Genomic DNA, 23,300 nt, shown 5'->3' on the forward strand with positions numbered 1-23,300 from the left:
CATTCCATGGTATTTTCCAAGTTTCATGGTCACCCTCTTTTTTTCAAGCTTTCAAGCAAAGCTACAAAATGCCTACACAGAAGCATATGCTTATGCAAACAGCAAATTAAAATATTGTCCCCACTCCTACTCCTGCAATTATTCTGATGAACAATAGGTATTTATTAAGAGATACATAATGTTAATGAACATTTCCTGAAGCATTGTGTTGGAGTTATGCTAAATGCTATAAAAGCATCATCTCATTTACTTCTCTAACATCCTCATGAGGTAGGTTCTATTATTTTCTAAAATTTTTAGATAAAGAAAATGGAGAGTCAGAGTAGTTAAAAAACTTTCCCATGATCACACAATTAGTAAGTGTCAGATTTGGTGGTTTGACTAAATCTTTGGCAAGTCTAAAAATTGCTCTTTGCTTCTCTCCCTACCCTTCAACCCTCAAGGAGATAAATCTAAAATATGTGAATGCTATGAGAATTATAGACTATGGATTTTTTTCCTTTTATTCCATAGAGGCATGTGTAACATAAGAAAGAAATAATAGTCCCATTAAAAAAAAGCTGTGTCAGTTGTTCCAGAGCATCTTATATTTTCCCATGTAAGCCATCTACCTGACAAAAATACAGGGTATTAGGAATTACATACTTGCAAACAGAGCAAAAGACTGATTGCATGATCACAGAATAACAGTTGTTAGAAACAGAAATGTCTTAGAGCTGATACAGTCTCACCTAGTCTAACCAACTCCTTTTAGGCATAAGGAAACATGTCTAAATATTTCCTTATGTGAAAGAAACCTAAGGATTCTCCCTGGTTAATGTGATGGTTATTTAGATATAGGTGCCAGAGTTGGTTCCAAAACTAGTTTTTCTTATTTTATCCAGTGTTCTTTGCTGTTATGACTCTGCTTGTTGGTTTACTATTCACTCTTAAAGAATTGTAATTACAAAATCATTTCAAGGGCTCCTTCTGGAACCAACCAGTATATGGTGTGTCTGTGTATATCTGTGTATGTGTGAGTTCTGATATGTTTATCACTCATTCATACACCCCCTGCCTTTCACCTTAGGGCTGGTAGTCTTTTGTACTCACAGGGTTAGCGGTCTTTGGTATACTTTGTTATTTGAATCGGTTTGATTTAATTACAGTGAACCAAGTCCCAGACAACCCCAGGTAACAGACCACCACCAAGCTGTTCCCTGCCCTGTTCTCCCTACCTTCTTACCCAGTCCCCACATTGAACCATCTTATTACATTGTTTGTTCTTTCTATTAGCTTCTCCAAGATTTCTGTACACAACAGCAGTTGAGAACAACTACTGCGACCCAGGAAAAATTAAAAATCATTTGTTTTTTGACTCCTTGAGTATTTGCTTTTTCTTAAGGACTTCTTATTCAGTTAAAATTTTCATTTATTTTAATAAAATTTGTAAATATATTTTTAAAATTTTAATATTTATTTTTTATATTTTATTTCACACAGTATTAAAGGAAAAAAATATAAAGGAATAAGACATTGTATCATATGAATACTGTGATTGTAGAAACTGATATGTTCACAATAAATGTCAGTTAGTTTTTAAAATTCAACTGTCTTCCAAAACCTCATATCTACCTACACAAAGGTACACTCCTCCAGTTGATCCTGATAAAAAGAGATTCCCACCAACTACTGAAAGTCTTTCACATGCTGAAGAAAATATATCTTTATTTTCCTCTCTGGATTATCTATTTGCACAGATGAATTCCGTTTATGTTCAGCTGTACTCTTCTTACTTTGTTGTAAATGGTCACTATATAAATTTTATTGAACATGAACCACTAAAGTTTTTCCACATTAAGATATAAATTTCATTTTGCACATTATTAATTAAAGATGTTATTATTTTATTAATCTTAACAGAAAGTCAGCAGTTTATTTTTGCAAAAATTTACAGCGAGTATTTACTTCTGAAATATTTCCAAATGATTTTTATCATTTTCATCCTACTGGGAAATGCCTAAGATTAATGGTCAGGAAATCAGTTGCCTGAGTATTAAGAGATTTGGATTCCATTGCCTTGTAGCCTTTTATTCTGATCACAGAAAAAACATTACATTTTAATCTCTCTCTCTCTTTGTCTCTCTTTTTCTCACTCTCTCTCCTTCTCTCTTTCCCATCAGTAACTTTGCCTACGCAGGTAGGGTCGTGGAATAGAAAACCAACCTTCAGCTAACAAACTGTGTCCATGTTGGTTCTTAACCTCCTAAGTCAGTGTCTTTCAATTTCCTCATCTGAAAAGCAAGGTGATGTTTCCTGACTAGTATACTATAAGGCAGTGCACCTATCTGTTCCTATCTTGATGCTGATGACACCTGATGTAAATTTGTAGGGTTGATAAGACAGTCCCTTACTTAGGGACTTAGGGATGTGTGGGGAAGAAGATAGGAACATTGGTCGCCTGACCTCACAATGTGCTATTCCAGAAGACTTGGATGCAACTGAGATTGCAAACAGTGTTTAATGTTTAGGGTAACTTTAAAGAGAAAGGTAACACAGAAGAACAAGTTGTGTGTAAGACAGAATCAAGGATACATTGTACAACATGGGGAATATAGCCAATATTTTGTAATAACTGTAAATGGAAAGTAACATTTAAAATTTATATAAAAAATTTTAAAAAGCAAATAATTGACTGAAAATAATGATGCTACTGTCATCAATAAATAAGTCTATAGAATAAAGTAAAAAGTACTTTGACCTCTTTATTTCACTAAGAGAACACTTGCTAATATCTGAGTTGTGAAGCTGATACTTGCTCTGTCTGACTTACAGTACAGGTGTAAGCAGAGGTGTGTCTGATTTCCTAACCATGGTGAAATCAGAAGAAAGGAAAGTTATCAAAGGTGAGAAGAGAACTAAGGGTATTGAAGGTTTCTTAGAAGAATTAAAATACACATTGAAGGCAGCTAATAGAGTAATACATGCTGCAGAAGAGAAAAACCAATAACATACTAACAACAATGTGAAAGAAGATGACAAAGATAGAGAACAGACAGCAAAATTCAAACTAGAAGATAACAGCATTTCCGTGGGAGGGAGGGAGAGTGGGCAGAACAAATGAAAAACAATAGAAGAAATTTTTGCTGAAGATAAAATTTGGGCATAGATTTAAAGTATTTACCATAATATAGGAATAAAATTAATTTTAAAACACCAATATATCAGCAGATCCTAGTAAAACATTTCAGAATCAAGGAAAAAGAAAAGTTCTACAATTACCCAGACACATGAAGAGTTTCTGTGATGAAGAAACAAAATTCAGAAATCCTGAGGTATCTTCTTTATAACATTGAACACGAAAAGCAGTTAGAGAACTGATTACTTGTTACTGAAATTTTAGTTTTGAGGACTACTCTATGTGAATTCAAGCTGTTACTCATGTGAGAAGTCAACAAAAAGCCAAACACAGACCATTTAACAAAAGTCAGCCAAAAAAGAAAACAAAGATCCTTAACAAAGAAAACCAAATATAATAGTGTAAAACCAAATGTAAATAAACATGGGTCAAACTTCACCCTAAAAGACAAAGACAAATAAATCCAACCATATGCCACCTGCAAGACACAAAATTTAAAAAGAAAATATTGGTCAAGAAATTGTGAGGCAAAAATAAATGAAGAGAAGTTATCATGACTATATTCCTTTCATGCAAAGTAGCATTAAAGACAAAATATGTTAAATGAAATAGAGAGCTATTCTGTAGATAGAAGATGCTGCCCCACTATGAAGCTGTAACAACGATGTGACTCTACATGCTGACTAGCATAGTACAGAAACATATAAAGAGCATCTGTAACAAGAAGAAGAATTTTATGGGACTGTAATCGCTGTGGATGACTCTAACTTTCTTCCATCTTTGCCATATGAAACTTCAAAAATAAATTATTTGAATTATATAATTAATAAGGTTTATTTTAATATACTTATTCATTATTATTAAATAAATATTGATTATCTACAATAAGCATAAGACACATTCACTATGCTCCAGAGATTTCAGTCTAGTTGGCAAGAGAAACAGGCAATTATAGCCCAAGGAGTTTATGGTTTTGCACCAGGTGAGTTGGGAGCCTACGGGGGAGAACCTAATCCACCTGGGTGTGTCAGTGAGCTAGGTGTCTGGAAGGCATCCTGAGAAGTGGAACATTTGCACTGAAACATGAAGGAGTTGGCCATGTGACTATGTGGAAGAGGGAACAATGCAGAAGTGGGAGGAAACAGCAGAATTACCAACAAATCATGTTGGGAAAAGTAGGTAATGATTTCGAGGAAAACATTCAGAGTTCCTCACCACACTGTATGTTACACATGGAGTATTAGATAAGGACTTAAATGCTTTTTTAAATGATGAACAATTCTTAGAGAGATATAAGTAATTCATAAAATGATTTTAGTTGGACTTTCAAAGCATGAAAATTCAAAGTGAAAAAATCTTTCAGAAAATTTATACGGCCAAAGGAAAATGGAAAAGGGACAATTATAATAAAGAGGTTGAAGTGTTAATTTTCTGTAAAGAATACTGGTTGAAAAAAAAACTAACGTTATTGAAAAGACAGATAAAGGACTTAAAAGAATGATTCACAAGTAAAAAAATAATAGCAAATATGTATAAAGTGCATTCTATGTGTCAGACTAGTTAGTCTTTTTAATGGTCTCAACCACCCTATGAGGTAGAGACTATATTTATTTTTAATCTCCATTTTACAGATAAGGAAACAGAGACATAGAAAAGATTGTAAAACTTGCTCAAGATCATGTGGCTGGTGAGTTTCAGAGCTGGAAGGGGAGCTAGACAGTCTGGCTCCAGGTTCTGTGACTTAAGTACAATTCTATGCTACATCTCAAGAAGTACAAGAGTCCAGAAACCAAAAGACAAACCCAAACAATCACTTGCTCAAGGAAACAGATGAAGGGAAATTCAAACAACAAAAAGATGCCTTTTTTGTTGTTAACTGACTCATTGCCTGTGCAATAACATATATACAATAAACAAATAGTCCTGGATAATCCGATGTATAAGTATGACTCAAAAGAAATTGTAAGGTTCAATAGTAATTTGAACTCTCGAGCAGAAAAATGAGAATTTAATGATTTTTTTCTTGGAAATTTTCTAAAATCAATTTGAGAAGCCTTTATTTAGTCCAAACTAAAAGCCAGGCAGAGAATGCGCTGGGGTGTCACATGGAAGCCCACAAAGCTGAGGCAAATATAGATGCCAGCTTCAAGGAGGCAAGCATACTTTTGGTGACATATCAATAGCCTTGCTATTATAATCTGGATGCATTATAAAGAAGTCAACTGCTTTGAACTCAGAAAATTGATTGAGAACTAAATTGGGAGAATGACGAGCTAAATTCTATCAAATCTAAATATATGATCTATACCCCAGCTCGGATTTGTGTACAGCATATCATACCGATGGACATACCATAGACTCAGAGCCATTAGCATGAATAAATTTTCTATAATTTATAATATTTGCATATCCCTCAGCTAATAATAAAATTCATGTCTTTTAAACATTCAGAATGCTGCTGCCAAGTCAAATTTGTAATCAATTTGAGTTTTATATATTTTACCCTCATTTGAATATTATGAAGCCAAGAAACGGAGAATAAAATGAAAGAGCAAGTGTATAGCACAATATTCCATTAATTTACTGTTTTTAAAAAACATGGAGAGGAAGGGCAAAGAGTAAAGTGTATGCCATGATGGCACGAAAGCTATACTGTGCCGTCCCTCCAGCATACGAACCCAGTGAATCAGATTCCACCTTTTAAACTAACTTCCCTATGGTCCCACTCCCCCAAAATGCATTGTGTTGTGTGTACTATTGTCACCTTCCCCAAAATCCATCCATTCATCTGATTAGCATGATTTATACATTAACAAAAACAGATCATCTCTCAGGGTAATAAAAAGGATTAGTTCTTGCCGCCTTACTACATCTTCCATAACCACTATTCTCCTAATTCACCGGGTACTGGAAGAGATCCTATACATCCAGTTGCCTGACAGAGGAAAACGACAAGATTTAGCAATGTGGTAAACCAAATGTTGGTCCTCCAAAGATGTGCACACCCTTATTCCCAGAATTTGTGAATACGCTACATTACATGGCAAAAGGGACTTTGCAGATGTGATTAAGTTAAGGATTTTGAGATGGGGAGTTTATCCTGGATTGTCCAGGTGGGTTCAATGTAGTCACAAGGGTTCTTATAAGTGAAAGAGGGGCAGGAGAGTCAGAATCAGAAAGGAGAGGTAATGACAGAAGGAGAGAGAGAGGGAAGAAGAAGAAGAAGAAAAAGAAGAAGGAGAAGGAGAAGGGGGGAGGGAGAAGAAGAGGGAGAGGAAGAAAAAGAAAGAGAGAGAGAGAGAGAGAGAGAGATGCATTGCAGAATCTAAACTACTGGCTTTGAAAGTGGAGGAAAGGTCCCATGAGTCTAGGAATGTAGATGGATTCTAAAAGCTGGAAAAGGCAAGGAAGGAAACAGGCAACCTCCCTCATAGAGCTTTTAGGAGGAGTGGGGCCCCAGCCAACACCTTGATTTTGACCCAGCAAAACTCATTTTGGATTTTGGATCTCCAGAACTATAATATAATGGATTTGTGCTATTATAAGCCCAATTGTTTGTGCTTACAATTGTTTGCAGTAATTTGTTACAACAGCAACAGGAAACTAATACAAACATCCACTGTACATACACGTACACCTGACCAAGTCAGAAATCACTACACAGTAAATTCTTCTTAAGGCATATTTCAGTTCTAGCTCCCCCTAATCTCACAGATTCATATACACAAACTACCCTGTGATGGAAACATCTTTGAATTTCTTTACACCCCAAAGAATAAATGTCCACCTACTTACAGATAAGACCCAGCATAAATGTCCATTTAGATAGTAATCTCTTTGAGTAACAGAACTGCCATTTCTAATTGTAGTAAGTTTTTCTTATATAGACTTGTCTTCTGTTTTCTGCAGCCCCTATCATCTCACAAGAAGTGCTTCTGTTACGAGAGCAGTTATAAATGTACAGAAGTTAGACAGAGATTAAATAATCATTAGTAGGTTAATATTGCTGGTTTGGGCATATTTGAAAATTCAATCATATTGCTATTAGATTAATTAATTGCTTAGTTTAGTTAAGGAATTGGCCAGTTAAAAAATCAATAATTGAATAAAATGACTTAAATTCCTTTGAAATAGTCAAATAAAACTATTAAATGCTTATAGATGATGCATATTTTTACAATATGTCTCTTGTTAGACACTTCCCTAGCACAATCAGACTTATGTTGCATTATAACAATGATAACCATCTGTTAATGAGTATCAATTACGCATTAATCATTTTACATGTATTCTTTACACATCTACATTTTACATCTAATTCTTATAACAACTATATCTGATGGGTGGTATTATTTCCAGTTTACTGCGGTGAAAGCAACATTTAAAAAGGTAAAAATCATATAGTAAGTGGCTCAGCTTGGAATTAAGTTCAGGTATTTCTTTTTTTTTTTTGCAGTACGCGGGCCTCTCACTGTTGTGGCCTCTCCCGTTGCGGAGCACAGGCTCCGGACGCCATGGCCCACGGGCCCAGCCGCTCCGCGGCATGTAGGATCCTCCCGGACAGGGGCACGAACCCGCGTCCCCTGCATTGGTAGGCGGACTCTCAACCACTGTGCCACCAGGGAAGCCCCAAGTTCAGGTATTTCTGAGTACAAGGCTATTTAACTCTACACAGTCTCTTATGTAAGTATTTTTCATTAAAATATAACATTATAAAGTAAATTTTAAATTAAGGGTATGAATTCTCCTTTCTGTTTCCTAAATATCTACACACAAATCCTTTATTTCAGTGTATATAGGGATAAATCAAAGGGAAACCAATAAGTTGAATTTCTATGTCTCTAAGTGAATCCTTTTTTGTCCTTATAAGCTTGAGTTTAGAATTAAAAATCAAAGCAAATTTTTCAGTTATATTTCTTTGGTCACTATAGAGATCAAACTTGAGATGGGGTTAGGTATTGATCCAAGCCAGCAGGGAGAGAGACAAACTTTACTACAAGGGAAGGAAAATGTGAAGCAAGGTCCACTGCTCTCATTTCTATTGATTTGTTTTGCCTCAAGGCATGGGAGGTGGTGGCATGCTTCCATCAAAGTTTCCTCTTGTTTAAATCTGCATCCCAGGTATACAATAAGAGTATCTGATAAATTCTCCTCTTAAGGCTTTAGGCATACATTCAGTAAACATCTACTACTCATCTGCTGTTGACCAAGCACAGTGCTCAGGGCAGGGCACAAATTACTCACCATTGTATTTAGTCCTGCTCTACCTGAAAAGAGAGGAAAGGAAAAACACCAGAGAGATCCTCAAGAAATACAGTATTCTAAGTGTTAATCTGGCCTTATCTCTAAAAACAGAAATACAACAGGTTGCACCATTTCGACATGCTGATTTAGGAATCAAAAATTTCCCAGATGGCTGGCCCTGCTAAGGAAGTTACCTTTTCTGAAGACATACCAAATGGAGTCCTCCTTAGGTGGGGAATCCTGAGGAACTTGGTAGCACACACTCCACAACCCCATCCCCAAAATCACATTTATTTATACTGAGATGAAACTGAATTAGAATAGATCAAGACCAATCAGATTTGATGGGGTTGAAAAGTCCCTCACATGTATCCTCACAGTGGCTCAATTTCTCTTCAGATTTTTCCGCACTTAATCTAGGCAGTGAGTAGCTCCCTCTGCTGTGCTTTCCCAACATTTAAAAATTACACTTCTGTCTGTATTACTTGTTACTTTTTAGTGTATCATTGAATCTCTCTGTCTTCCCTTCTTCTCTCACCTTCCACCCACATGCGTGCTCCTCCAGCACAGGGTTAAGTTCATTTAGGAAACCTGTTTTACGCTGGGTTCTGTCTTGGTTTCATCCCACAGCAGGCAGACCCACAGGGGGATTGACCATCTACTCTGGACCCAGAAAGCCCAATATTTATTCTATCTCTGACACTTACTTTTGACTTTAAGCAAATTTCTTAACCTCTCGAAGTCTCCTTCTTCTTAGCTATAACATGAGAATGATACCAGAATCTGATTGCCTGTGAGGACTGAAGGAGATCTTATTAAAGTAAGGGGTTTTACATAGTATCTTGCACATAGTAAATAATATACGCTCAGTAACTTCCAGTCACCTTAGGTGTTATTATATATCCTAGATATTATTTTCCAGATAATCTGACATGATACAAGTCTGAGATAATAAAAGTTATGAAATTTTCCCAAATCTCAAAGCTAGTAAGTAGAAAGGACAGGACTTGACTCTGGTCCATATGAATCTAAAGGCTATAATGATATTCCATTCCTCTTAATAAGCCAAGTATCTACCATGTTGCTTGAAACAAGGAGAACGCAATAGATTGTGAAAGAATAGATAATTACAGTAAGAGATTAGGGCAAGGAAGTTGGCACAGTCCTGCTCATATGGCCATAGGAATGGAGAAAATATATGTAAAAGAGAAGAATGTCAATGTATATAATATCAAAGTGTTAGTCTATCTGTGTTTTTGGCACTAGCCAATGAGCTACTAATTTTTCACCAGCAAAGAAGAGGGCAGTCCCCTGAAAATGTAAAGTTCATGAAAATCACCCTAGTATGGCCCACTATAGGGACAGATCTGCTCCTTTTCTCCCTGCGATGGTTCCTCATGTTTTTCCCTGCTCTCTGTTTTTTAGGTAAAATCATGACACCATGATATAACTCAAAGTTATTCACATTTTTCATTTTCCTATAGGGTCTCTGAACACATAGGCTTGGCACAATGAACCCTGGCCTAGACCAGTCAGGTGGGGATGACTGGGCCGCTCCCTAAGTCTCTGCTGCCCTTGTCACCACCCACCAAAGGCAGAGAAGAGAAGGATCCTGGATCCCTCACTTATGATCCATTCCACGGTTGCTCTACTAAGTACCTCTGCATTGCTAGGCACCTCTGTACCCCTACTAAGAAACTTATTTAGGTGTTTGATAACAGCTAAAGGAAGAGGTGTTTTAATATTTGGTTAGTTTGAATATAGGTATTCTTTCTATTTAATCTGTGTATTCCTTCTGTTTAAATTGATTTCCATCCCTTTTTTCCTAAAGTCTCTGTTCTAGAAAGTCTTCAAAGTTGGTATCATTCTACATTATTCACCTCTCCCTAAATTGTTACCTCTTTGATATAACTTCTTTTTCTCACTCATTATTTCCTAATATACTCTTTTTTTATTCCTACTGATTACCAGTTTAGAATTTGTCTTTCCCTAAAATAATCGACTTTTGCTTCTCATAGGCTTTTAAAAAATCCATATGAAGTTAGTTCATGTGTACTGAACTGTTTCGTTTAGTTCCAAGTATGCTGTTGTCACTCAACAGATCAAAAATAAGCAACAGTAATAAAATGCAGATGAACATTTAATAATTTGCAGCTTTGAAAAACATCTTCCCAGCATGCCTACCTTTAAATTGTTTGAGCGTGGGCAGGGTAGGAAAATTACTTAGTTACTATTACCTTAAATAAGTTCTATGCTAGCTGCAGTCTGGAAAAGCCAGACGTTTCCAGATCCATTTTTAGGAATTCCTCAATTCTTCATCCTCTTTCCGACTTTCACCTCTCCATTAAGGTTAGCATCTGAGATTTATTCTGACAAAGGATATTTATTAAAAGAAAGTAAATCACTAAACTCTGACTCTCAATGACTTAGACAATTAATGCTGTGGCAGCTTCTCTCTTACTAATCATTCTTTTCCTTTGAATAATAAAATGTATTTAATTCAGTCCACCTTTTGTCTTAGAGAAATTCGGTCTTCAAATTTACACAGACTCTTTTCAATGACCTTAAGTAAGTCTTTGTTTACGATGCTTTCTCTGCCTAAGTCCACAAATAACAGCATACTTTGATATGGTTTTCTTTTGAACTTAATGGCTGATAGACTTGATCAAAGAAAGGAAAGCACACGAATTCCATATACTTTCTTTACTGAACATTATCTGGAAAAGCTGAGCAATCAAGGAGAAAAGTGAAAATGCTTAAATAATGCAACATTTTGCTTGCGAATAAAAGACGCCTTTGGAAGTAAATTCACTCTTTCAGAGCAGTGATGTACTTAGAAAAATTCTACCTAAAGAAATAAACACTTGGCAAACGATGTGATCTTCAATCATTTAAATGTTTCCTGGGTAGGAAGATAAAACTGTGAGTGTTAAGCAAAAATATTAAGAATCTGTTTTTCTTACCAAAGCTCTGGTTCTTCTAACATGCTCTAAAATGAAAGGTAATCAACACTTGTCAAATGTTTGTACTGTCACAACTCCTTTCTGATTATTGTCCCCCATAATTGCAGGGGACACTAGATAGTGTTGTATACATTTTGAATTTAAGTCTTTTAAATTTCGTACAAGGATGTTTATAAATTAAAGCTATAATGATTTTAATATATCAAAACTTTGAATCAGCCAGGTGCTGGGTTACTCTCCCTGTCACCATTAACATGACCTAAATATCCTCTGCATATCAACACAGACTGTAATTTCAAAAGAAAGAGATGATGTCAGTTTCCTAATGATATGCTGGTCCTAAGAACTGTCCAAAGAGTGGAAGTAATTTAATAGTCTTCCCTGCTTAAGATACACATGGGATACATAGTTAGTCTCATCATCCCTTAATTTATTTATAGTTACTTATCTTAAAAAATTTGGCATTGGCATTTGTTTCTTTTCCCTTAGATTCAAAACCTAATCCTGTAAGTGCCCCATAAGTGGAGGAACTGAGTTTATGCTGCTTATTTCACTCCTGTTTTTAGAGGGTGTAGTGTAAAAATCAGTCTTTAAATGTTATTCAGATTGAAACTTGCTCTTTTCCATGCACATTAAGACAGTAACATCTGTGAACAACAGAGAATTTAATTAAAACTTGCAAACAAAATTTCCCTAGACCAATGGTATTTAAACTCAAGTGTAGTGGAAGGTGAGAAGAGGAAAGTTGTGGGGAGTGAAATGTAAGAAGCAATTAAAACTATATATTGGGCTTCTTTGTAAAATTCCATATGAAGCTAAGCCTTCACAGCTTTAAAATAGAATCACTTTCCAAGACTACTCCCTTTAGGTACCAAAAGCCTTAGGCAGATGGACAAATCACTTCATTTTAGTGTGACCTCCTACTGTTTTAGGACAACTTACCTAAAAGGGAAATCAGACTCTAAAGTTAAGCATCTCCTTGTTTGTTTTTAAAGATTATTTTAAAAATTTAGACACTAACTACAACTACAGGTTATCAACCACTAGCCAGGAACTCAGCATAGTCTCCATCTCTTGAATCTTCTAGTAGCCTGCATAACCGTGTCCACCATGATTTCAGTCAAAGAATCTCTTAGTTTCATCAGTTTACAAAATGGCAACACCCACATTGTGAATATGAAAGGCTGGCCATCACACAGTGGCCAGAAATGCTCCTTGTGGGCCCTTATGTGGAGATAGAAGAAATATAATGCACCTCTAAGCATGACATGCTTGTGTTTTCCCTAACAATGAGTGCCAGAGACTTTCCTAACATTTTTGCAGAACTGGTTATTCAATTTTTATTATACCTAAAATTCCTAGATTGCCAAGAAGCAAACCAACAGTAGAGATGAATATGGCCAACTTCACAGGTATTTAACGTATAACATCATGACTTGTACACAGTGTATGCCCAATAAGCATTTATTGAATGAAACTGCCTTGCAAAAATCCTGCAAAATTCAACGCCCATCTTTTCATGGTTCCTGTTGACAGATTTTAATTTCTCTCTCGTACTTCTTTTTAAAGAGTAGAAAACAAGTTCCAAATTCTGTAACAGAAGTTATTTAAGCAGAGCAGCAATGTGAAATTTGGGATTAGAGTTTCCCGGAGGGAGCAAAAATAAACTTCTTGCCTGTGAACCTGTGAGTCTGCCACAATGAAATCCAGCTCATCCCCCAAAATGCTCAGCGGGACACCACATGAGCAGGTGAAAATTAGAACTGCACAAAAATGTGTGTTTGGAAAGTGAAACTAGTCAACTTTGGGCTTTCTGCCCAGTTTAATTTCTGCCAGAAATTCTCCTGTTATTACATATTTGCAGAAAGAAATTAGAAAAGTGTTATAGCTAAAAAATTTCAGATACATTCATATCTCTATCGCAGTTTGGCCCAGAAAAAATAACTAGCTTCCCCAGGCCAGTGGGCAAGTACAGGACTACGGCTAGAACATGGAAACACTAATACACACACACACACACACACACACACACACACACACTTTTCTTTGGAGGACCATTTAATCACAAGTAGTATCCTATTTGTTTTATGAGATCTAGGAGGAAGACCTCAGTAAGTTTTCAGAGTGTCCCAGTGCAGCTCTGAGTTGAAAGTCTGCCAAGGAAAGCAGATGTGACAGAAAGCCCCAGGTCCCATTCACCAGCAGTGCGGGGCCTGAGGAAAATGTCATAAAACTCATGGAGCCTAACACTTGCCATTATAAGAAATATCTCAGAAGGAGGAATTAAAAATGCTGAGGCTTTGCAGCATTCTCTGCATTGTTCTTTATAAACTCTCAAAACCGAGCGTGGAGTTGGTGAGTAGCTTAGACCAGGAAAAAGTAACACTCATCTATCTATGTCTCCTGAAACACACACACACACACACACACACACACACACACACAAACACACAATTCTTGACACCCAACCATGTATGTTTTTCAGGGCTCCATCCCCAGTCTTCTGTTTCTGCCTTATCACACACACTCCATCAGTTCTCAGCTTCATCCATATTACATCAATGTATATGTCTAGTAACTAAGTCTTAACCTTAACCTTGACAAACCTTTTAAAATTCAACGTGGCTTTTTAAAAAACATATTACCCACAAATTTATTTCCATTTTCAACTTTTCCAGTGGTATATTAGAATAGAGAACATCTGGGATTGTCAGGAATAATGGTGAATGTGATATGCAGTCAATTAAAAGTGAATAAAATGATAGTTGGGTATTAGCATATATGCAAAACAACAGACCTTTAAATATACATATTTAAATATATATATAAATATATACACCTAGGCAGCCTGGGAATGGGAGCAAATATATCAGATTATGAGGAAAATGTTGAACTGGCTTTTTTTTTTTATGGTTAGCATTTTTATTTTTTAATTTATTTTAATTTTTTATTATTATTATTTTTTTTGCAGTATGGGGGCCTCTCACTGCTGTGGCCTCTCCCGTTGCGGAGCACAGGCTCCGGACGCACAGGCTCAGCGGCCATGGCTCAAGGGCCCAGCTGCTCCGCGACATGTGGGATCTTCCCGGACCGGGGCACGAACCCGTGTCCCCTGCATCGGCAGGCAGACTCTCAACCACTGTGCCACCAGGGAAGCCCTGAACTGGCTTTTGATGGGTAGATTTAGCTCAAGAACGTGGGGACAAATGAGATGGGAGGTCAGTGAAAGCTCTTCTCTTGCAGCTGACAATGGCGCCCAGGCGGAGTGGGCATTGGATGTCTCATGGTTCCTTTAAGCTTTAGACCCATCCCTGAAGCCTGGAGTCAGGAGTCCTTAACACCAGGCCACCAACACTTCTGAACTGTTCTTGGCCTTGGTTGAAATGGGTGCCCTAGTCCATCCTAGGCTCCATCCTGTCGTGTTCCTAGCTCTCCTTACTTCTGACCTTGTGATTTATTTTCCCGCTTAGCTTCATCCGTCAAACCTGATGCATTGTACCATTTCACTGGCTCATAAGCTTTTGCTTTCTCTTCCATTATTGGATTCTTCTTTGCCTTTTCTGCTTTAGATTCTCCTGATAAACAGTCTGGCACCCACAGCCCCATCTTTCAGTGCCTCCCTCCCCAGCAAGAGTTCTCCTTCCATCTTTACTCAGACACTGTGAGTGGATCCAAAATACAGAGAGATGAGGCAAAAGAGGCAGAGAGCTGAGGGGCAGGATGTGTTGAGGATGGGAAGACTACGCTGTGGGTCAAGACCAGTTGTAGTTGAAAAGAAAAAAAACTGTGATCTAAAAGAGTATTCTGAGAGTCCAAGAACTAACTCAAAGTAATGACAAGGTCCATTGTATGGCCTTGAGCAGCTCCATCAGAAAGGAGACAGAGTCATTATGGTTGAAGTGGTTGAAGAGTTCAGTTTCTTGAAGTAATGTGATGCTGACATCAGTAAGGATAACCGAAAAGTTCTTAGTTTCAAGTGTTGGAAAGATTATAATAGAAAAAGGGTATTTAATAGCTTTCTACAACTCCAGAGAGGACAGAAATTTAATTTGAGCTCAAGAGTGAACCTCTGAAAGGGAAGGATGCCTTTAACAAGAGAACAACCTATTAAATCAGGTAGATAATTTTCTCTCAAACGGTTCTCATTTAGTGTGCTGTTATTTTGAATGTTCATCATCTAGGATAACTTGGTACTTTATATTCTTATCTTGCTCTCTGGGGAAGATGTAAAGGTTATTGTATTAGTCTCATATATTGAACGATAATAATAATGATAATACAGCAAAAGCTTATGTAGAACTTACTATGTACCAGGCCCTATTGTTTTTGTCATTTTACAAATATGAATTGATTTAATCCTCAAAACAACCCTGTGGGATAGATTTTATTATTATCTCGATTTTCAGATGAGGAAATAGGCACAGAGATGGATTAAATAATTTGCCCAGATTCAACCAGCTGGTTAAGTGTCAGAGCTAGAATTCAAACCCAGGTAGTCTGGCTGCAAAGTCTGTGTTCAACTAATAAGGGTTTACCTGACAGCATTTTCTGGTTTCCTAGTAAAGTGTTATGTGGGTTTCCTTTGGAATTTCTTCTGGCCCTGGGAGATGGTGTTTCTGTGATTCTGATAAACTGAGGACGCTTCATACATCTTAAGGATAGTGATAGCTCTAGAGTTAAGTAATATATTCCAGAGGTCTTTACTAGAAATGAAATAAAAAAGAAGGAAGGAGAAAGGGAGAGAGAGAGAGAACATAGCACATCATTTGTGAAATCTTTCTAATTTCAAAAAGTATTCAAAAAACTTTCTAATTTCAAAATGTAAAAATGATATCAATAATGAAATTTTATATGTCAACTCCTGGAACTCCTTTTACATAGCTCTCTATGGGAGAATAATCCTGTAGAAAATGTTCATTATTGTCATCGTTATTATAAAGATGTAGCTTCGCACTTTCTCAATACAAATGTTTACAAAACTCTGTCAGGCTCTTAACGCAATGTTACACAAAAGGTAGAAAGAGGTGTCATTATGGATGATATTATGGTTATCGAATGTTGTTTGAAGACTCATCTTTCTTTGAACATCTAAATGGACTTTTAAAATATGAAAGAAATGGAGAACAATATGGAGGCATAGGTAACACTGTGCTTTATAGAAAATAACATACACATAACACAGACACATACATACACACATATATGTATATATGAGCATAATGGAGCACAAATTGAAAGAGATGGTTATAGTATAACATAATGACATAGTCGAGAAGCTGGGGCCAGTGGGGCTGAAATGGTGAATTAAATGAAAAGCAGTGAAAATTGAAGTTTGCAGTAATTTGTTGCTTCTATTTAAAGGGTGGACTCTTAGAAACTATAAATCGTAGTTTTGAGCTGACAATTGCAATAGCTGGACTAGATCTTTGTAGGGAAAAAAATATTGCGACTTTAATACAAACATGTGCCTTCCTTTCAAATTTCATTTCTCTGATATTTTACAGAGTTAAACTTGAGGTTATTGTTCAGCTCTGGATGAATGAATGGATGATGAATGCTGAAATCATTCCCATTCCAGAATGAGTCAGTGACTGAAGCACACATGCACTAATACAGTTACATTCCTAAAAATAAATGTTTTTGAGTCCTCGGGGACCCAGAGGGCTAGCATAGTTTCTACTGAAGAAGTCAGGGCTGTAACGAGGTTCTATTCCCACTCTGAGCATCCTCGAATGGCACAGAGGACAGAAAGAGCTGACCAAGCGTCTGACTGCTGCCCGTCGCTCTTTCTTTGGCACCTCTAGCTCTGGCCCCTGTGTTCCAACTGGAAACTGGGCTGGGCTTCACCTTAGTAGCCAAATAGCAGACTTTTACCCTATATAATACTCAGGAGAATCGGTCAAAATCCAACAGAAGCAGAGACAGTGAACTTTAAACAAAGCTTGTAGCTGGAATTGACCACCCTTAAATAATGTGACCAAACTCACTTTATTCTATCTCTTTCCCAGAATATTCCAACTTGACAATAGGACCCTTGTGTCAACAAGAAAAACTTCTAACTTATAAGACAGATAAATTAAAAGGGGATCCTTGGCTTTAAAAAAAGATTTTTCACTGTTTCCCTGGAGCACTTATTTACTATAGTTACTTATGGAGTCTAATTACTTGACAAAAAGGCTTAGTGGTTAGATAAGATAAAACTGAATTCTTATTATGATGGTACTGACTAAAAATAAAATAATCAACAACAACAGAGATAGTGATAAAGCACCCTTCAATTTTAAAGCAATTCAGTGGGGAACTATGACTGTACTCATCAAAATTTAATATACATAGTTTAAACAAACCTAACCACTTTATAATGTGAGTTCTGCCTACATCTTATTTCAATGCAATTAACTTCCTATGAATTAAAAAATAAAATAAAATTACTATTTGAACATTATTTTCTATTCAGTTCATATTTATGAAACTTAACATGAAAACCATTGACATGTTTTGAAATCATTTATAATGCTGGACTTTGCTTTTAAAATTAATGGTGAGGGCTTCCTTGGTGGTGCAGTGGTTAAGAATCCGCCTGCCAATGCAGGGGACACGGTTCGAGCCCTGGTCCGGGAAGATCCCACATGCCGTGGAGCAACTAGGCCCGTGCGTCACAACTATTGAGCCTGCGCTCAGAGCCCACGAGCCACAACTACTGAGCCCGCGTGCCTAGAGCTCATGCTCTGCGACAAGAGAAGCCATCGCAACGAAGAGTAGCCCCCGCTCGCCACAACTAGGGAAAGCCCGTGTGCAGCAACGAAGACCCAACGCAGCCAAAAATAAATAAGTAAGAATAATAAATAAATAAATTTATTTAGAAAAATTAATGGTGGTACAATTTTTTCTTTTTAGCTTTTCTATGTTGATAACTACCAAGTTAATGCATTTAGAAACACACATGCTGATATATTCAGATTTGGGGGAATGTGTTATTGGATCTTTGACCAACAAAAATTTCCTAAAATAAATTCTTTCATTATTATATTTATTTTAAGTCGTATGTGTGCCTGGAGCAATTTGGCCATTATTTACTTTTGAACAGTCAGACATACCTAAAGCATTCACCTCGCCGGGCAACAGGATATATCCCACATACAATTAGAAAAAGGTAGAAGACTAAAACCTACTTGAAGGTCTGCCAAAAAGAGCAGTGAAAAATGATGTCTCCAATGACAAGGTGATGGTGGGGGTCTGCGCTGGGGGTGGGGGCAGAAACAGCTCATCTAGCACAGAAGATGAGCAAACTTAAACGCTTAGCCAAGTTAAAAAATAAACCAATCACCATTTTTTTGAGTTTTAAATGAATATCTGGATCAGTTCTCCTTTTCCATAATTTATCCTAAATTAAAGAGAAACAGGAAATGCAAAATAAAAAGCAATAAAAACCTGGAAGAAAAAAGGCTTTATGAAGGTTTACCTCTAAATGTGTTCCAAGTCATGGGGGTGGAGCAAGGTTGGGGTGATACGGCACAAAGCTTTGCAGAATGACATATAGCACTGAAATATAAGTCAAGAGAGTTGGTTTCTAGTTCTCTCTGTCTAAATCTTGTAAGCTACTAGTTAATGTTCTGTGGCTCAGTCTTCTTATCTAGAACTTAAAGGTGTTAAATCAAATAGTCACTGAGGTTCTTTGTGTTATCTATGTAATAAATTCCTTTTATCCTTTGTGATATTTTAAGAAGTACAGCCACTCTACCAGGAATTTGGATTACCTATTGCACTGCTCACTGCCAGATTATTTTTATGCCATCATGTATGCCCACAAAGTCCCAAGAGTCATTAAATATAGCAATACTCTCATTTCTTGTCTCCAAACTGATACAAATAACTCATTGAATTTGCTGATTCTCAATTCTTAAGAAAAAAAAAACCTTTATTCTTTACACTGGCTGATTATCATTGTTCGTTGTGCTTTTCCTGATTATATTGTACAAATGGAGAAGTACTCAGCTTAGTTAAATTTGCAAAAGAAGGATTCCAATGATTAGGAAAATAAATTGGATGAAACTTTTACTCTGGAGTTTATAGGTAGCGTTTCATAGACGGAGAAGTAACATTGTGGATATATGTGATATAATACAATAAGTATTTGGGTTTTGTCCCTGGTTCCTGGCACAGAGCTCCTAAAACCCTTCAAAACTCCTGAGTGATGTTGTCTTTGGTATGCTAGCGAATGAGCTAATTCCTGGCCTTATGTGGGGTGGGGGAGAAATAGAGATAGCTTCAGGATGGGGCCTGGTTGCCAGAAAAAACACCCAAGAGTCTGAATATTCAGCCCCACTTCCCACCTTGGAAATGGGGAGAGGGGTTAGAGATTGAACCTACTTAACGACGGCCAATGATTCAGCCAATCATCCCACATCATGAAACCTCAATAAAAATTCTAAACAACAGGATTTAGTGAGCTTCCGGTTGGTGAACATGTTGACGAGTGGTGAGCCCAGAGAGTGCATGGAAGCTCTGTGCCCCCCCTGCCCATTACTCTATGAATCTCTTCCACTTGGCCGTTCCTGAGTTAGTGTCTGAAGTGCGGGCAATCGGTGGGTTCTGCTCTAACTCTGGAAGTTAATGTGAGAATGGAACTGAATTGTTGTACACCCCGCTGGTGTCAGAGAATTGGAGAATTGGTTGGTGTCAGGGAAAAAACAACAACAATACAACATATCATGCAGTCACATAAAAACCATGTACTTATATTGAATAAATCAGTGTTCTAAAAAAAGTTATTCCTGAATCAGAAAAGTCTGATGTTACCCACATTCTGCAAAGGATGAACCTATAATTTGAATGAGCAAGGGTTTGTCTCAGTAGCAGGGAAAAAAAAATTACAATTTAATTAAATTTCAAAGTGTAACTTGAACGCTTTTAAAAGAGGGGGTGGGAAGCAAATAAAAAGGATAACATAATGTCATTTAAGTTCTATCCCTCACATATTGTTCAATCAGAAATCTGGGAATTACACTGCCAAGTACTGATTAAGTTTCTGGCCTAGTCTGTAAATTACTGAATCTAGAGGTGACTCCAAGCTAACAAACAAGCGTTACAAAATGGTCTCTTACTGACCAGACTTATGTGTATGCATGAGAGAGAGAGAAGAGAGGAAGTATCAGTTTCCAGTTCCAAGGTTACCATGGGGGCCCAACCCCAAATTGTCTCATCATAAGTAATATTTTACCAAACGAATAAAACGAATACCGATATGCAGAAGTTTTTCAATTGTGGTAAATGTAAGTGAGAGGCAAAATACTGGAAGTGGCTGAATAGTAGACAGCTACCAATGGTAAACAATAGTAAACTATCTATGAACTTTGTGGAGTTTTTTACCCAAAAGTAAACTTGAGGAAAGACAACCAACCCTCTCTTCCTTTGTAATCACTGAAGACTTGAGGCCCGCCTGACATTTTCTGAAGTAAAGCTCTCTGTGATCATTAGAATATCTACTTTTATTTTTCAGGTGGTTGAGGGAAGTTGTATCTAAAAGATGCACAACACTGCATGCAGAAATATTTACTCCAAACTCCAGACTACATTTTCCCCAAACAGCTGGCACTTTGCCACATTGTAGGCATCTGAAATGCTGAATGACTTTAAAAAATGGATCTAGCTGTTCATTTACATGTTAACAGTAAAAAAGGTAAAAGATTCAAAGATTAGGCAGAGAGGTAGAGAAATATTTAAGCACAGAATTCAACACTTTCCCATTTTTTTAGCCAATATTTTTGCCACTCAATGGTAATAGCTTCTAAAACTCAAAACTGGTGCTCATATTAAAATTCAGGGCTCTGAATGTAGCTGAGGTAAATATTTTACTCGTCCTTTGGCACCCTGCACATAAAATTTTTAAATAATTCAAACAAACTCCAGCTCCTCAGTGACCAAATAGAGTTCTGGTAAAAATAAAACATCTTTCAGTTCAGCACCAGCTGGCTAAATTTAAACCCTGTATTATGTAATCTTAAAGTGTCCTTGCTTTTAGTTGGTGTCGTAAGAGATTCTGTTATAATGCCTCTTCCAAATCACTTCAGTCTCTAACATCTAGACATTTAAGGCACAACAGGACCAAATTAAGGTGTTCATAGGCAACTGAAGATAGAATAAATTCATTTGAAACAGTATACAGGCCATGTTATTTTAAAAGTAAAATCTCAGGCTTCTCTCTTTAAGTTTGTAGTTACTATAATTAGGCCCGGCAGATCCAACCGGCAGTGCTTTTCTTAATTCTGCAAAACATGTAAGAACCTGATTCTTTAATCCTTATTCCAGTAATACTCCCAGAGGAGATGAGACTGGCTGGAGCAAGAAGCACAAAATCAAACTAAGGCTGGAGAAAGAATACATTTTATACATTTCTCTGAGCAAGCTGCAACAGTTGAGCATATTTTCAACTTTTTCTTTCCCTCAGCAAATTTTAAGAAGTATAGTTAAAAAAAAAAAAGGAAATATAGATTAGAGTTTCAAACATATTCATTGTGTACATTATCAATTTATGCTCATAAAAGATAAACTAATTTTGTCAGTTTTCCCTTTTAGCTATAAATTGAAGTATAATTTTCATTGATGTCTGTTTATCAAGTTTGGTTCATATCTCTTCAATACTAAAAATAAAAAATGCTAACAATTCTACAAAATCCAATTGAATATTTGCTGTGATGACAATTACAATTTGACCTGTGGTCTTCATTGATCTTAAGCAATCAGCAAGAACATATCACAACTCTGGAAGTAGAGTATCCATGACTATATAACACATACCTTTTGTAATATTTAGACTTAACCCCAAGTTCGTGGAAATGTCATATATCTTTACAGTTCTTCACAGACTAGTTTCCTCCTTGGTACAGCAAATTTCCCAGTCCCCTGAAAGCAGTCGGTGGAGTGGAGGCCAGCTCCACTGAAGGGTCTATCAAGAGAGTAGATGGGACGGCTGAATTTATTTCAGCCCTGCATCTAAAGGATGCAACTTAGCACCTATTTTTAGGAACTGAGCTCTGTATAGGTGGGGCCTGAGTCAACTACTCTTTTCAGAAGTGTTCTCTGAGGGCACTCTGCCTCGTAGTGCCCTCAATAATGTATGCATAGTATTAGCACATGTGCAGTCAATCAAACTCCCTTCCACAGCTATGACCATCGAGCCAACTCTGACCTTCTGAACAAAGCCTAAAATATAACCAGCACTGATGAGGAAAAAGAGGAATGAAAGCTCTTTAATTACTTGCATTTGTTTTAATAATTTCAATCTTTAAGAGTCAAGAATCTGAAAATAAAGCACAGAGAGAATGTTCCAATTTATTCTGGTGGAATTTGGGTTCTCAGGAAGTGGAAACGCTGTTTTTATTTACAGAATGTTCTTAGGCATGGAAAATATTAGTTTGCTTTTTGAGACTTCACATATAAAGCAAAACACTATTGTGATGTTTATATAAGTAAAGAAAGTGCTCTTTTGGACAAAAAGTGAAGGAGGAAGGAGTGATAAGGCATTCTAGAGAGAATAAAGGGCATACCTACTGTGTGATTCCTGCCCATTAATATTAGCTTAAAATCACTTGGCAGGAGGAACAGCAGGCAAGGGACGGGAGTCACCTCACATGCTCCTGAAAGAATCATATTAAGTGTCCTTTGCTGCCACCCTGCTTATTCAGCACACCCTGCAGACCTGACCCGGAAGGAAGTAGGAGAGCTCGCCATTTAGCTCCATAATGCCAACATCTAATACATTCTAAGTAAATATAAAACAACCAGCTTCCCCTATCTTTCCTCTCTTCTATTATTTTCCTCATGTGGGCTTAAGTATGTATACTAATGCCCTCACAGCAAGCCCAAATAAAGAAAGAGAAAATTGCCCTTTGACTTAAAGAGAGCACCTGACTTACATACTGTTTATTTCATACAAATGCTTACAAGTAAGCTATTTACCATATTATTTACTAATA

General features: G+C 36.9%; 1 protein-coding gene across 1 annotated transcript in view; it reads right to left on the bottom strand.

Moving 5' to 3' along the window:
- XIRP2 (xin actin binding repeat containing 2) overlaps positions 1-22,328 on the bottom strand; it is a 68,509-nt gene extending 46,181 nt beyond the window's left edge. The window contains exon 1 of the mRNA XM_067741666.1: positions 22,123-22,328. The gene's annotated coding sequence lies outside the window, so the exon portion shown is untranslated. The remainder of the gene's footprint in view (positions 1-22,122) is intronic.
- Positions 22,329-23,300: the final 972 nt, after the last annotated feature.

Source organism: Pseudorca crassidens, chromosome 6 (assembly GCF_039906515.1).
Source record: "Pseudorca crassidens isolate mPseCra1 chromosome 6, mPseCra1.hap1, whole genome shotgun sequence".
Lineage (NCBI taxonomy): Eukaryota > Metazoa > Chordata > Mammalia > Artiodactyla > Delphinidae > Pseudorca > Pseudorca crassidens.